Raw genomic sequence first — 16,566 nt, 5'->3', positions numbered from 1 at the left:
GCAGGGTTGTGAGATACACTCTGCACAGTTCCTCATGTGGTCCTGAGAAGCTCGAGATATTATTTCAGTTGCCCATAGATATAACCAGCTTGATGCATGCTTTATTGCTGTCCCCCTTCCTTTCTAGTTCATACTTCCCTTTACTCTTAATCCAATTTCCAAGGATCACCTTGCAAATAAGCTGTCTGAGTCTATGCCCTTGGTCCTTGTCTGAGGCTCTGCTTTTAGGAGAATCCAAACTAGGAGAATCCTTAAAGAGGCAGGATGTCAAAGTTCTTTCTTGCTTCTGACTGGGATGGAGATATAATGGCTTATCTATAGCTTTGGACTATGTTAAGGAAGGCCACCCTGTAGTAATGGAGTAGTAAGTTAGAAGGCATCTGGGTCTGTAATAAATTTGTAGAATTGCCATACCTGCCCTGGATTGCTTGCCTTCAAACTTGTTAAATGAGAGAATAAAAGCTTGTGTGTTTAAGCCATTGTTAATTTTGGGGGTAGGAAGTTAAGGGAGTGCCTCACGTGCAGCTTAACCTAATTCTGACCAGCACAGTAACCAATGGCTAAATGAAGAATTTGGTTTGTCATCTGGTTGAAATTAACTTGTTTCTCACCTTTATTACCACCATGATTAAGGGTTGGTTTCATAAGGAACCACACACATTATTTTGGAAAAGACTACTCATTAATCCAGGAGTAAAGCAACTTATTTTCTGTGTTGACCCCTAAGGAGCTGTGCATCTTATATTCTCTTGGATTAGACTGCTTGATCTCAGGGTTTCTCCTTATGTTTGCAGACCATGGTTCTATAAATTTAAGGTATTTAAAAACTGACATGTAAAAATGAAACAGTCAGATCATTATGAAATGTAAATACAAGACATCATCTGTATTTGCATTTTGAAATTTCCTTACTAATAGAATAATAAGCCCACCATAGCCTGAGTGTGCATGTGTTTTCCAAAATAATGCCCTTGAGGCATTATTGAAGTTCACCATGTTACTCACTGTGAAGACTCAAACTTTCCTTGAATGTTGGAAGATGTTTACAAAACTCTGTTCACCTGATAATGATTCTTCGGGCTGATAAGAACCTTCACATGTTCTTTTCCTTTGCCAGGATGGTACCCAATCAGTCTACATAATGAGACAAGCCAAAGGATGGGGAATTATGTCCCAGGACAGTCTTCACTCTGTCATTTGGCTTTGCATGCAGAAATCACAATTTATGATGTGATCAAGAATGATATAAGTTGGCAGTATAATGAGCTTGGGAATGTTGAATAGCAGACATGTACACCATGACCTTTGCTGGATGGAAAGTGTCAGACTTGGGTACATGCATATCAGTTATAGAGAAAGAACCTCCTTCAGGGAGTCAAGGGTTGTGAATTTTGTTTCTAGGCAGCATTTACCCAGTTGCCTGGCAACCATGAGAACAGTTAAACCCTTGAAATATAATGTTGTGAAGTATTTCATTCATCTCAAAAAGCTAACAGTATAATTTAAATTTTTGAAGCAGAGTATGGGTGTTCTCAACTGGCAGAGCCTTATCTCACATCTAGCCACAGACTCTGACTACATAAACTTGATGTTGCTGATGGTTTTTTGCCTTAAAAATATTGTAAACAAAGGACTAGAACTCTGAGATGAGAGACATCCTTCTTTAGAATGTACTCAATACCAAGTAACAGAAAACCCAACCAAAAATCAAGGACATTTACTATTCTCTGAACAGAAAGCCTGTTTTAGCTGCTCAACAAGGACCCAAGCCCCTTCCACTCTCATTACACCATAAGTGCTATGTGGGCCTTCACCCTCAGGATTGTTGCCTCATACTCACAAGAAGGCTGCCAGAGCTTTCAATACCACAGTGCTGCAGATTAGTATCCAACAAAGGATAGGAGGGAAGTGGGCAAAAAGGGCCTTGTGTCTTTTTTTAGGGAAGAAAATATTTCCTTAACATCTTTTTGTTTCTGTTTTGTGAGAACTGGATCACATATTTATCTCCTGCAAAACTAGTCACTGGCAAAGAATAATTTAGCTACCTTCACTGGCTTAGGCCAATTATGATTCAGCCTCTTGGGCTGGGGACAGGGTCTGTCTTCCCTGGGCACATTGCCATGTTCCAAATTCTTGAGAAGGACCAGGGTATATTAGCAAGGATGAAAGACAGGTAGATGCCAGGAAAGCATCTCATGGTGCTGCTAAATCTCCTTCCATGTTATTGTTTATATGCATAAGGCAGAAGTTTCAAACTCACCCTTAAAATATTTTTTAAATTAGAATTTAGAAATAAGAACATTTTGCATTAAAATTGTATTTTTCACTTCTCCTGAAAAAAATTTGATGATCTTGGAAATATTACTGCCCTCTTCAGGTGGGTATGTGCATCCCACTCTTCACCACTCTGTTTGCCATGCACTTGGCCTTCTTTACTCATGAGTGTTACTTTCCTGACTCCCATACACATTTGTGCCCGCGAACCTAAACTAGATGCATTTTTAGTTACATGAACACATTTTGAAGCAAGAAACTTACAATCAGGCTGGCCCATTATGTTCCAGTACACTAACTACCATCATTCTTTTTCAGCTTTCCTGTGTTTACAATTCTTTTGCTCTTCTGGTGTATGTTTACTTTATGGCTGTGGAACAGAGTATAGTGTGGTGATCAGGACAATGGCTTTTGACATAGTACAGAAATGGTTTGAGCCATGGCAATATCACTCATTAACTTGTGATCACATATTCACATACATCTATAAAATAAAATAATAATGGTACCTACCTCATGTGGTTGATTAGAGAATTAGCCCAGTGCTTGGTTCACATAATGCTAATCTTAAAGATGATAATGATGAAGATGATAATGTCTCTATTAGTTTGTGTTTATTATTATCAGTTAGTCCTTTGAGATGCCATTTTGGAATGCAAAACACAGCCTCATCAGTGAGTGTTGCTGAAGAATGGCAACTACATGTCCTGTGAAGCTAAAAGATAGTCCTTTGTGCTTGAGGGGCAGCATCCAACTGGAATATTTTCTACTCATTTTAAGATAGACTCAGATCCACCTAATTCATGCCTGTAGGTAACCTGCACAGCTCCCAGAAAGTCAGTTCTGCACTCATGATTTGCTCATTTCTATGCAGACTAGGGCACATTCTGCATTCATACTGTCAAGAAACTGGATATTTTAGTTTATGCCTGGGGATATGGAGATAATTCTGGATACCTCTAATGGCCTTGGAGAGTAACTTTTCCCTACCAAGATATATATTTTTTGTACTGTATTATTTGATTTTGGTCTGTATTTCATGAGATTCATCCATCTGTAATTTAATCTGGAAAGATTCAGGGGTTTACCATATAAATGAGGTCAACCTAGAAGAGTTATTTGGGAGAGGCACACAAGACATTTTGAAATTGGGTATTTGCTTTATTTTATTTTCAGAACTGATTAAGTAGGTACTAGTTAGTTAGGAATCACAAAGAGAAACTTAGGAACTCATTATAATCTCATTTTCATAATTTAATTAAAAATTAATTGGTAGGTATAATGACCACAGTGGCAAAAATGTGGGGGATGTAGGCACATGGACTCTGTTGTGCATGTAAATAAATATGGCAAACTTGGGCCAGGCAGTTTGGAACTATCAGCCTTTGTTTAGAATGTTTTGACCTAGAAATTCTTTCAAATTTTTAACATATGCTCTGCATATATACTTGATCAACTATACCAAGTATCTCATTACATTATTGCTAGTAGTAGTAATTGAAAGTAAATTATACTTTCATGTATATATATCCACATTACATACATCATGAATGTGGTTTTCCCAGGGTGAGGTATTACCCTTGTACTCAAATTTCCTCAAATATGGGAAACTTGACTGCATAATTTGTGGTAGTGGGGGACTGCATTCTTGCTTTCCTTTAAAAAAGGAAGTAAATTAAATATTCATCAAGGAGGACTTGTTCAGAATTATGTATCTATATATTGAAACTACTCTGCAGCCATTAAAAAGCATGGAGTATATCTCTATAAATTGACATGAAAAGCATGAGGCAGAACAGTATGTATTATATGAACATGTGTAAAAATGTGTGTTTGTTTTAGGAAACAAAAATCCATGCAAAATTGTTAATATTGGCTCCCTTAAAGAATGAAATTATTTATAAGGATATGAAGGTAGGGGATATGAGGGAAATGGGAAGAAACAGTAGGCAGAGCTTAATTTTTAATTCATATACTTTTATACATAACATGTATACTTTTATACTTCTAAACATGTATACTTTTATACTTTTGTAATAACATATACTCTATTCATAATTGGTATTTTATATTTGAGAGTGTGGAATGAAAACCTTGGGAGTTGTAATGCTTCTTCTGAGGAACAGTATCATGCAGAGGTTGAGAACACGGGTTCTAGAGCCAGGCTACCTGTACTGGAATCTTGGCGGTATCACTGGTGAGCCGAATGTCCTCAAGCAAGTCCATGGATTTCTCTAGGCCTTGGTTCATCTTTGAAAGAGGCTAATAATGATCCCCTGTAAGGTTGTTGTGAAGATTAGATGAATTACTATTATACAACATTAGCATTTAGAAAAACATTAGCTATTATTGTTACTGATATTGCAAATTTATAACAAAAATGCAGAAATACCTATAACAAAATGTTACCATGGGCATCTGGAGTCTATTGTTAGGAATTTGTGAAATTCCTTTGATATTGTAGAGTTCAAAAAAATAACTTTCCTCTGATCTTTCTAAGTTCTTCTGGTTAAAGTAATAATCAAGTTAACATCAGGTAGATTAACAGGAGAGTGTCCAAAATTTATTACAGATGTACTTACAGGGTTGCCACAAGAATATAAAGCCCCAGAACCATTGGGCAGTTGAGACTTATGTGTCATTCTGGACAAAGGAGGAGTAGGGGCCTGGGATTTCAAAGGCAATTTACAAGTAGATGAGAAAAAGCAAATATATGGTACACAAATTCTTGCTGGGTCACCCCGAACCAACGGGACACAGGGAAAAAGGCTTTGCTAACTTCCTCCCTGTCTGACACATTTAGTTTACTATCATGCTAAGGTGATTCTCCCTTTTTTTGAGGTGTTTTCTACTTGAATTCCTTTAGGCAGGTAAAGGGGAAGGGTGAAAAGTTCTCTCTGAGTCTTTTGTTTCTTAATAACCAGCTTAAAATCAGTATCCCAAAAGGCATATTTTGGGGTGGCAAAACTTTGGTTACCTTCAATATGAAATAACATTTTTAAAAAATGAAGCTATTAGGTGATGAGTGACTGGATAGTTAAGGCCTGCAAACACAGAGGCCATTACTTGTAATGGAGGAGCAAAGCCAACAGCCTTAATCTAAACAAGTATCATAACTGGAACATAACCAGCTGATGCTGGTAGGTCCAGAGAATGGAAGGAGGGAAGAAAAGAGCAAGAGTCGGGGGGAGGTGATCAACAGCTTCCTAAATGTTTCATAAACTTCAATCGCCTGTCTCTTCTTCCTATTATCCTACTACCTCTTCACCTTATCTTTTTTCCCTGGACAAGTTCTGTGTTTGATCCAGATTTTATCTCTTTGTGGGACAGCTGATACAACAATGTCTGGTTCATTGAAGAGCTAGAATATTCTGCAGAATAGTGAAATGGTCACCTAGAAATGGAAAGACATTCTCAAGGATGAATGCTATCAAAGGGAACTACTATAGATGAGTGGGCAGCAATAGGTAAAAAATAAGCATTTGGTGGATAACTTGACTTCCATTTCTAACACTTAATTGAGCTAAGGAACTGAGTGCTGAAATCATTCTCTCATTGTTTAGTTGTAAAGCCTGCGGGCTGGAAGAGCAGTGACCGATTGACATTGACAGTCTTCCATCTGGGGCTTAATCTGTTTCCATATGTCTGTGACAGTGGTGTATCTTTCACTACAGGTTCCTGTAATTCTGAAGGCCAGGCATCAAGCAAGAAGCCAGAGTTCTAGTCATTAGTCACACATCCAGGCTGCTGGGTAATTCCAGGGTGCTGCCTTTGCTTGCAGCTGGAGAAGATATGATGTTCCATAATGTGGTTCCTAATGAGGAGCACACACAGATGACAAGGCTGGACTCTAGCAGCAAGGTACTGCTATGAAACAGCTCCAGGTAAAGGAGCTTTCCCTCTGATGCTGGTTTCCTTTCCAAAGCCACAGATTTGACTCTTGATTGACTATCTCCACTGTAGCGTATTATGGCGTTGCACAGTAGCCTGTCCAGCTACCGTAAAGTGCTGAGCTGAGCTGCACAGTAGCTCCCTGCCCTCAATGATGGCCAGCATCTTGATGCTTCAAAGGGACAGTTCTCAGCTATTTCCTTTGAAGCAGGTTTGGGAGATCTAAAGATTCCTTAAAACATTTAAGGAACAAAAATCTCTTTCTTCTTTCTTTAAAGAGATTGTGTTTATAAATGAAATTATTACTTGGATAGAGTAATTTGAGAAAAGGATACCCCAACATAGGCTCTCTTAAAAATCACAGAAATAGTGTAATAAGCCTTCCCAAGTTAACTGATTTTCCTTAGTTTGCAGGTATTTAGTTTTTCTCAGTGCTTTCTAGGGGGGAAAAAGGCCACATTGAAATAAATGGCTTTCATTATCTGACAAAAGCAAAGCATCTTTTTTTTTGAACTAAATTCAAGTGTTAATTAATTAATTTAGCTGTGGTTGATGAGACATTATATAAAAATGTTGGACAGTGTTTTCAAATTAAATTTCATTAATGAAAGTTACTACAACACTGTTCAAATGGATGATTTTTTTAATTGACTCTGTATTATTAGCTCACAGAATAACACTAAATTGTGATTTAGGGAAATGCTTAGTTGTGGAATGAAGCACCCTAATTTCCTATGCTTAGAAGTTGGAGAATCTAGAGGAATAAGCACATGTGTGTTTGTGTGACCTGCAGTTCCCAGTGCTTCTATTTACTGGACTCAGAGGAAGGATATATACTTGGATGGGCAGTGTCATGTGGTGATTCAGAAGATAGATTCTGGGCATGGACTTGGCCTTAAATTCTGGTTGCATCATTTATGATCTGTAAGCCCTTCAGCAAGACCATCTTCTTTTCTGGACCTTGCTTTTTTATCTGTAAAGTGGGGATAATAATGCTACCTACTGGTAAGGTTTTGGCTTAGTGAATGAGTGAATGAGAATGATGTTATTTTAAGGATAATCTTAAATATACTTTACTTGTGTATGTATGTCTGATTAATCATCTGAACCCATCATGATGTATAAAATAGAGAGACATTGTTCCAGGGCTATAGAGTTGAGTAAAGCAGTCTGTTGGGTCATCTGTGGAAACTTGTGCTTATATTATGATAGAGCTGAAACATCATAACAAATGTGGCTCACCTTTATGGAGCTATGTAGGTTATTTCTTTGAACCTTTTCAACAACCTTATAATGCAGGTATTATTTTATTTTTATTTTTTTCTGTAATATTAAAGAACTTGCTCAGGTCTTAGAGCTGGCTACTCGCCATTGGAGGTGATTTCTGAGCTCTGGTCAGTTTGATTTCAGATGCCAGCTCACACCTCCTACAGTTAAATAGCCTTATGACCTAAGGAAGCTTCTCCATCAACTGCCTGGACTTTTTAGACAGTTGTCTTGGCTTTCACTCACTTTTATTGGCACAGAACAGTCTTGTATTGTGAGAAAAACTTTCCCTTGCAGGTGATATATGTTTAGCTGGATTTATTTTGCATTTTCAGTGACGCTTGACTCTTCATCTGGCTGTGTGATTAATCTGCCACCAGAGTGCAGTGAACCTTTAATTATAGCTTCTTCACCCTCTCTTTTCCTTCCATGTACTTTTCCACTGTTGAAGGTTCCAATGGACTGGAAATTCTGAAGAATGTTTAACCTGTGTGTAATGGAAATGATGGCCTTTGTGTACAGAGAAGAAAAGTTACAGTTGTTAGGTATATCCAACTTGCCATATTTTTTCTACCAGAGATATTCACCTCCTTTCTTTCCTATACTTATTCTTTGATTCATTAGAAACAACTAAGAGCTAATACTTGTTGGTGGTTCTGGAAAACAAAGACTGCTTCCACAATTATCTTTCACTGTGGCCAAACCTGAGTAATGTATAGATGCCATTTAAGGAAAAAATTCTTAGGAACCCCAATGTTTACATAATTTTTATTATTTAGTTATTAAACAAGTAAAATATAAAACTAGGTATAAGCTGTGTTTGTAGTTCTTATCCAAATATGAAACCAAAATACTTTTAGAAATTAAATGGAATGAAAACAACAAAACCAAATTCAAATTAGTAACATTCATTTAACATGATGGATGATGTGTTTGGTTTAAACAGAATCATCTCTGGAAATATAAGTATGGGATGTCTGCTCTGTCGAAGGTTCTATACAGCTTGTCAAGCTTGTATTACCCTGGACTGGGTGATGACTCCATTTCTTCTAACACTTCCAGCTTCTACTGCTGAAAAAGTCCTTTGTACCTTCCCCCTAATCTGAGGTTTTTGGGCACACCAACATTATTTAAGGGGTAATTTAGCTTCTTTTATCTTTGGCTTGTGACAGTTAAAATAGCACAACCAGACACCACCACCGTAATGATAAATGCAAATACAAATGCAGACCTAGGCACAGAAATTTTGTGCTGGCGCCCACATTTTTGACTCCATGTAGCCAATCCATAACACATCTGGAATATTTTGAATGGAATATTTTGTTTCTAAATGAGAAAAAAAACTTTTAAATCTCATTAAGAACCTTCAGACCCCCAAGAACAATGCCCCAAGGCCCCAGTTGGAAAAAGAAGTTGTCAACATTCCCTTTTCTGTGAATGGGAATGCCCCTCCAGTGGGGTGTTGCATGGCTTCCTCTTTCACTTCATTCAGGTCGTTGTTCAGTGTCATTGCCATGGGAAAGCCTCCCCTGACCACTTTCCCCTGATTAGGGCAGCACTCCTTCAGCTTGGTCCTTTACTCTGTTTTTCAGAGCACTTATTACCTCCTGGCTTTCTTGCTTGTTTGCCTTTATCTGTCTCCACCATTAGAATGTAAACTCCATTGAAAAGGATTTAGGTTTATTACCTCTGTATTCCCAATGCTACAAAGAGGAGGTGATATGGATCTGTTAAAATAAGGATAGAATGCTTGATTTCCACCTCCATTTCTTTTTGAAACCTCTCCAATTCCTACCTTCACCTGGCTAAAACTTGTTTTATGAACCACTCCCAAGAGCCTATATCCTCTCTGTCCTTCATTGGAACACTAAAAGTATTGAGGCCCCTCTTATGTTACTCATGGGCTTTACCTCTGATATTTTGATATTTTTTCTTCATTTTTATCTCCCGTACTAGCTTCTCAAGGATAGTGTTTATCTGATTAACATCTATAATTCCCCTACTATCTGGCATGCATGCAGAAATGTAGTCATAAATGGGAATCACCCTGAAACTGTCCAATACTTGTTTCTAATTATCATTCTCTGTGTTTTACAATATCCTGCAGAGTGATTGATACATAGTAGAAACTTGATGAGGGTCAATGGATAGCAGGTGGTGTAAAACAGGATAACCTCTGAGAACTAAATTCCTGTGGCCAACCTGATGCTAATAAAAGAAATCCAATTTAATTACCTGTTCACTTCCATTATGTGCAAAACTCCAGTTAGACATTATGGCCACTACAATGAGTATTGTGTAGTCTTTTGAGTTCACAATCTGGTGGAGAAGACTGATAGAGGGAGAGAGACAGAAATAGAAATAATGTATGTTTGTTCATTCATCCCTTTACTTAGTCATTCTTTTTTTGAATATGGTGTGTTATGTGCCTGTAACTAGGCCTAAGAAAAACCCAACACAGTCCCAGGCTATACCCTAATCCTAGAGAAGTGAGACACAATGTGATATTAATGACCACTGGGATTAGTGAAACAAAGGAAATGAATGCAGTGATATGAAAATGCTTGTGTGATGTGCCCTAATCTGTGGCAGGGAAGGTCCTCCTTGAGGCAAGACATGAAACCCGGTGATTTCAATCTTTTTCATCTCATTGCACACAAAAACTAGTCACTAAAATTCGGCAGCACACCCAAAAAATTATTTTTTGCCATTCTCACAAAAAGTAGGTATAATTTTGATTCATTCACACTGAACAGCTATTGTTGTGTTGGCTGTTGTCATTTTTTATTTGACAATCTAAGAGAAAAGAGGTCAGTGCCTCTGACTAGTCAGTTATTGCATGTTTTAAAAATTCTTACAGCACACAGGTTGGAAATCACTGCCTTCAACTGAAACTCCAGAATGAATGGGCCTTAACCAGGGCAGGCACAGGAAAATGGCATGTGCAAAGGCACCTGAACTGTAATACACTGACAGGAGTACAGGCCAGTGAGAGAAAGTAATTCTGACCATAGCCTGGAAAGCTTCACGGGGAAGGTGGGTTTTGACTGGGACCTAAGAGGCAAAAGTCATTGATAAGTAAATGGAAGGGTAGGATACTGTCCAGACCAGAAGATCAGCCTTATTGGTCAAGAAGTGGTAACATGTAGATCTGGCTTGAGAACTTTGCAGAGAAGAATAGTTAAATTACGGAGTTTATAAAGAACCTGTCCCATAGATGAATATCACAGTGATGAAGTACAGAAATATATGTGAACCATACGTTACTGATTCAAAACATTTGCAGGTTGAAATTCAAGCTTGTTATGTTTAAAAGGTTAATAGTGTATAAAAATCAGTGAAGATCATTCTTAGCTGATGCTTCTACTAACATTTCTGTGAATTAAATATATTTATTATTAGCACTTTTTAAAGCAACATATTACATACATGGAATCACAGATACCTTTTTTCAGAAAAAAATGAGTTAATTTGTAAGCAAAACATTACAAATTATATTGAGTTGACATCACTCAATTACAGCTACATTACTGAATTACACATGTTCAGTCCAGAGCTAGGGGATTTATTAGCACAGCCTCCATTATAACTAATGGCAAATACAGTTCTAAAGCTCTTTGAATCCACTGCATATTCTGTGAGAAGTGTTTTTCCTGCTGGAACTGCATTCTGGGCCTGACAAAGTGAGCTGCGAAGGCTTTGTTTCTCATGAGATTTGGGAAAACCTAGTGCTGTTTGTTCACATGGGTTGTGACATTGGGGTGGCTGGGCTGTGAGAGCCTGTCCAGATGTGTTTTCCAGCCTCCTGATAGATGACCCTCTTTTTAGCCAGAGAGTCACTGAAGAGTCATTCCACTCCCAGCGCTGAGCTACCTGCATTGGAGTTTTCATTACCCAGCCATTATGCTCACTACCCACGGCTACCTCCGCTTATTGATTTGGGACCTGTGCCAGCTTCTAATTGTTTTCTTCAGGTTGGGTTTGCTCTGACTGCTGACTCCTGCCTAGTAATGTCTATCCTCCATGTTGTGCCCTTCCATGCCACCCTCACTGATGTTTTGAGTAGTCTCAGAAGCTGTGAGTTTGACCTGTCAGCTCATACCTGGGCCCCAAGAACTATGCTAACTTTTTTTTTGTATTACCTTGGAACTCTGGAGTAAATTGAAAAAAAATCCAGGAAGCTTTGATTTTTTCCCCCTCCTACCCTCTTTTCCTCTCAGAACACATTTTTGTGTGTGAATGTATTGTGGGTGCCAGTCTTGTTATTTAACTGAGAACTTCTTAAGAGGAATGGCAGGTTGAAGAATCCAATGTGTCACCTTGTGTTTGAGATCTCTTAAGTGCTTGGTTTTTAGTTTCCCAATAGCCACTCACGTCCCAGGATAGATTTGAAAGAGTTTCTCTGCAAGGGTGGAAGGGAGGCACCTGGTACTTCTAATCCTCTTTTCTCTGTCTTCACTATTATTCAATGTTCCCTTGGCACAGAAATGCATTTCATATTTTACCATTTCCCCTTTACCATTTATCAAAATACCAAAACAATTGTATCATAAAGCAACATAAAATTTGAAAAGTTCTCTATTTTTGTTTACTTTGAAACCTATATCTGGTCACTGGACAAATATTTTTGGATAGAAAAAAGCTAACAATAATTTTTAAAGCAATCTGTTTAGAAAACAATAGAGTGAATAGCATCTAAAAGAATTATTAGCCCCAATAAATAGAGAAATTTTGGAACTTTTAAACAGTGTTTGTTCTGAGCATGAATATAACAATATGGCACACTGCTCAAAGAGTGGTCCTTGCACTGGTGGCAGTGTGCAACAAAATGTTCTCAGAAATTGGCCCTGAGGATTTAGGGACTTGTGTGCAACTGAGAGTAAATTTGTTGACTCTAAAAACAAATTTGGGATTTTAATATGATTGCTTTTATTTTTAATTCCATTTATTAATTGATTTTTATTGTACCTCTAAAGTACCCTATTTTTTAGACTATAAGATGGACCCCCTAATTTTGGGAGGAAAAGGGGGTGAGTCTTATAGTATGAATGTAGCTTACCTGGCTCTCTGTGGCGGGGAAGTTGGGGCGCTGGTGGAGTGGGATCACAGGTTATTAAATATTTTACCACATTTTTTGCTTAAATTTTTTTTCCTATTTTCCTCCTCTAAAACCTAGGTGTGTCTTATGGTCCAGTGTGTTTTATAGTCCTAAAAATACAGTATTTATCTGTGCCAGATTGCCTCCTCCTTCCCTCACAATCCTTCATCACAGTTCATTTACAAAACATTGGTGTGTTGAGGTTAAAAACACAAGCCCAAGAATTGGTCTTTCATAGCCCTAGGGTGTGATTCCTAGATACACGATTTACTGGCTGTTTGACTGGATGCAGCTTCCAAGTCTCTCTATACCTCATACTCTTTATCCTGAAAATGTGGGTGAGATGGTATTGTACTTACCTTGCAGGGTTGTGGCTAGGATTAATTTAGATGTTATAGGTAAAGCTATAGGCCACAATTCAATACAATTAGGCAGCCCTGGAAAGAACTTGAGGAAAAGGTGCTTTGTATGTAATGAAACTTAATAAATGTTGTTTATCATGATTTGTTATTAGGTAAAACTTGTGTATGCCTTGTATCCTTATATGCAGGGTATTAGGGAACAAAATATAATAATATCTTCATTTAGGTCTTACATTTGTAAAGTTCTCTCAGAACATAAACTTGAAGGAAAACTTCATATTTAGGCTTCAACAAAAGTCTGTTCTCAAAGGTTATATCCTTACTGGCTTTCTCAATCTTATGTCTTCTGATGGTGTATGGAAATTACTAGAACTTGTGTAGAGAAAGAGCATCTTCCTAGAGCAGTTGTTCATTCTCAGTTATCATTAGATGTAGTGTAACTTTTACTGTGCCTCAACAGTAAAAAAAACTTCTCTGGAAGATATGTTTATTGATTTGAGGTATATATATATATATATATATATATATATATATATATATAGAGAGAGAGAGAGAGAGAGAGAGAGAGAGAGAGAGAGAGAGAGAGAGACATGGATAGATTGCCTCCTGTATGTGCCCTGACTGAGAGATCTGACCCACAACTCTTTTGGTGTATGGGATGATGCTCCAACCCAACCAGGGCAACTCTGCCTCAAGAAGTTTGACTCTACTTGGATAAAATGGTTGCACACAACTCTTTGATAAGTTTTCTCGAACTAATTTCTAGAACTTTGTACAGAAGAGCTTTAGGCTAACTCCACCTTTTGCATGTGTTATGTTTCTTTTGTGGCTTAAAATTTGCTTATTTATTATTCATGTAACTGACATCCATCAGAAGCTGTTTGAGGACCTGTCATTTGCTAGTGCCAACTGCTGTAGCTTCTACAAAATGGAGGTATGTAAGCCAGTAAAACATGTAAGCCAAAACATGACCCAGGAATTACAGGAGATAAAGATACTTGTGGTCCAGAGTAGGGTAGGCCTCCTAGGTGTTTAGACAATCTCATTGTAGTCAACATTTTTATTATCATAACCTCCCTATATATTTTTCTTAATAGGCTTTTAAATGAATATTTAAAAACATTTTTAACCTCTGGTATTGGGATATATCTCAAAATTGATGGTCACATAGTCACTTGAGGTAGGAACTGGGACAAAATTGTTTTGGCTTGCACATGTGTGAATTGAAAGAGCCAGGATCAAAACTCACAGATGAATGTTGGTGGGTTGGAGGAAAATACCAGAAACAATATTGGAACACTTTTACCAGGAATACCTGTCCACTGATGACACAGAGGATGGCAATGTGTAGACTATAGTGATCTCTCCAATTTCCTACAGCTGGAAATGAAAGACCTGGTCCACCAATGCTGTCTGACTTCAAGCTGGTACCATAAAAATTTATAGGGAAATTTCAAATACATGTACACTAAAGTAGAACTAAGCACGGTGAACACCCGTGTACCCATCAGCCAGCTTTAATAATTACCATCATTTTGCCAAAATTGTATTTCATCTATCCCATTTTCTTTTTTTCATTTTTAGTATTTTAAAGCACATCTTGTATATCATATCATTTTACCTGAAAATTCTTTAGTGTGTATCTCTTACTAAGGACAGTTTCCTCCTTTGCTTAACTACCATGAATCATAACACTTAATGAAATTAGCAGTAATTCTTTAATAAGTCTTTTTGTAGTTGGTTTTGTTGAAGTCAGAATCCATGTGGGGCCCACACACTGTATTGAGTTGCTGTGTTGACTAAGACTTCTTTATTCCATAACAGTTCTCCCTAACAATTTTCCCCTCCCCTCAATGCCTGTGATTTGTGGAAGAAACTAGGTTGTTTTGTTTTGTATTATGAACTTGGCTGTTCATGTCCTTGTGGTAGTATTTAACTTATCCCTCAATAGCTTGGTATTTAATCTAGCGCCTTGATTAGATTCTGTAAATTTTTTTTAGGCAGGAATACTTCAGAGGTGGTGCCCAGTACATCCTTCTGCATCACAGCATGAAGCACAGAATGATGGATTGTCCTTGCAGTGAAGCCAAGTTTAATCAGTAGGATCAGGTGTTGTCTGCCTGTTCCTTTTGTTACCAAGTCCCCATTTTGCTTCCAACTGATTTTTATGTCCATTGATGATAGTTGCTTATATCTGGATATGGGCCTGTTCTCATTAGGGGTTACAAAATGGTAGTTTTCTAATTCTGTCATTCTTCCTGCATATATTACATAGAATTCTTCTGTAAAGAACTTTTCCTTATCAGACATTTTGTTGCTCTGAAACACAGTTCATATAGGCAGGAAAATATCTGTTTCTTTATCATATTTCAGTTTTTCAGATTAATGAATGAATGCCTAGTAATCTTCAATTAGTAACCAATGAGGTTTTTAAAAAGTATCTTATGAATTTAAAAAATTATGTGTTTTAATTTATCTCAGTCATTAATCTTTTTGATACTCATATTTTCCCATCCTAGGCCACTAGAGTCACCTTCACGTATCCTTCCTATTGTTTTCAAATGTCCTTCATATTGTTTTATTGTTAATTGTTTAAATTTCTGTTGTATGATATTTCAAATGTATACAAAACTAGAAAGAATAGTGTAATTAATTCCCATGTACCAATATCTTGCTTCAAAAGTAATCAACTCTTGACCATTTTTAAAAATTAAAAAAAAAAATTTATACTCCAACTCACCTCCCTCCTTCCGTATTTCTTGTGGCTTCATCTTTAACTATTTAAGTTGCAATTCCATTAGCCTTTAAGTTCCATCTTTATGCCACAACAAGATGTCCCAAGTAGCACATATGCTTTTAATCACTTAACTTACTGCATTGATTAATTAGGGTGACACCAGCTACTTAGCACATAAACTTCAAACTGTAATGTGGCTTAAACAAAATGAGAATTTATTTTTCACTCACATAATAGTCTGCTACTGGGATGATTCAGGAATTTAGGCTTCTTCTTGTTTTTCTGCCTTCCTTTAGGGCTGTGATGCTGTCTGCATCTAGTCAGTAGAAGGGGAAGAAAGGGCTACAAGTTATAGCCATTTCTCAAAACCCTTAACTCAGAATTGGTATAGATTCCATTGGCTAGAACTCAGTCAGATGGACATACAAGCTGGTCTGGTCAAGAAGAATAAATGTCTGGAAAGAAGATATATGAGTTTCTGGTGACTGTCTTTAGTTTTTCTTACATGGCACTATACATTCAAGGGATCCACAAATAATTCTGGAATTCACTTTTGTTACTTTTGTTATGTCTTTAAGATATTGTTCCAGTTCATTAAATGCATTTTACTGGCTTGAAAGAACTAATGCTTTCCAAATAAGGGCTTTGAAGGAAATCAGTGATGAAAGACCTTTTTTTTTTTTTTAGCACCTTATCTCTCAGAGAGATATTAGACTAGAGATTAATTGTATCTTTTTTTATTATTTTATTAATCATTGTTCATATACAGTTTTCTCCTTTTTACTCCCAATCCAGTCCCCCCTCCCACCCTCCCCACTTCCCTCCCATTACCACCCTCCCCTTAGTCTATGACCATGTGTCCTTTAAGTTTGTTCCTGTGAACCCTTCCCACTGTCCCCTTAAATTCCCTCTTCTCTCCCCTCCGGTCACCATCAGCC

At 37.4% G+C, this 16,566-nt stretch overlaps 1 protein-coding gene and 1 pseudogene across 4 annotated transcripts in view; both read left to right on the top strand.

Moving 5' to 3' along the window:
• The window catches only part of FHIT (fragile histidine triad diadenosine triphosphatase), a 1,461,545-nt gene that overhangs the window by 166,825 nt on the left and 1,278,154 nt on the right, over positions 1 to 16,566 (top strand). The gene's annotated exons all lie outside the window — the stretch shown is intronic.
• LOC123814605 lies at positions 3,785 to 3,935 on the top strand (annotated as a pseudogene).

Source organism: Phyllostomus hastatus, unplaced genomic scaffold, assembly GCF_019186645.2.
Source record: "Phyllostomus hastatus isolate PE091 unplaced genomic scaffold, TTU_PhHast_1.1 phas_contig_16, whole genome shotgun sequence".
NCBI classification, from domain to species: Eukaryota; Metazoa; Chordata; class Mammalia; order Chiroptera; family Phyllostomidae; genus Phyllostomus; species Phyllostomus hastatus.
The sequence above is the reverse complement of the archived record's forward strand: the minus strand, read 5'-3'. Positions and strand labels throughout refer to the sequence as shown.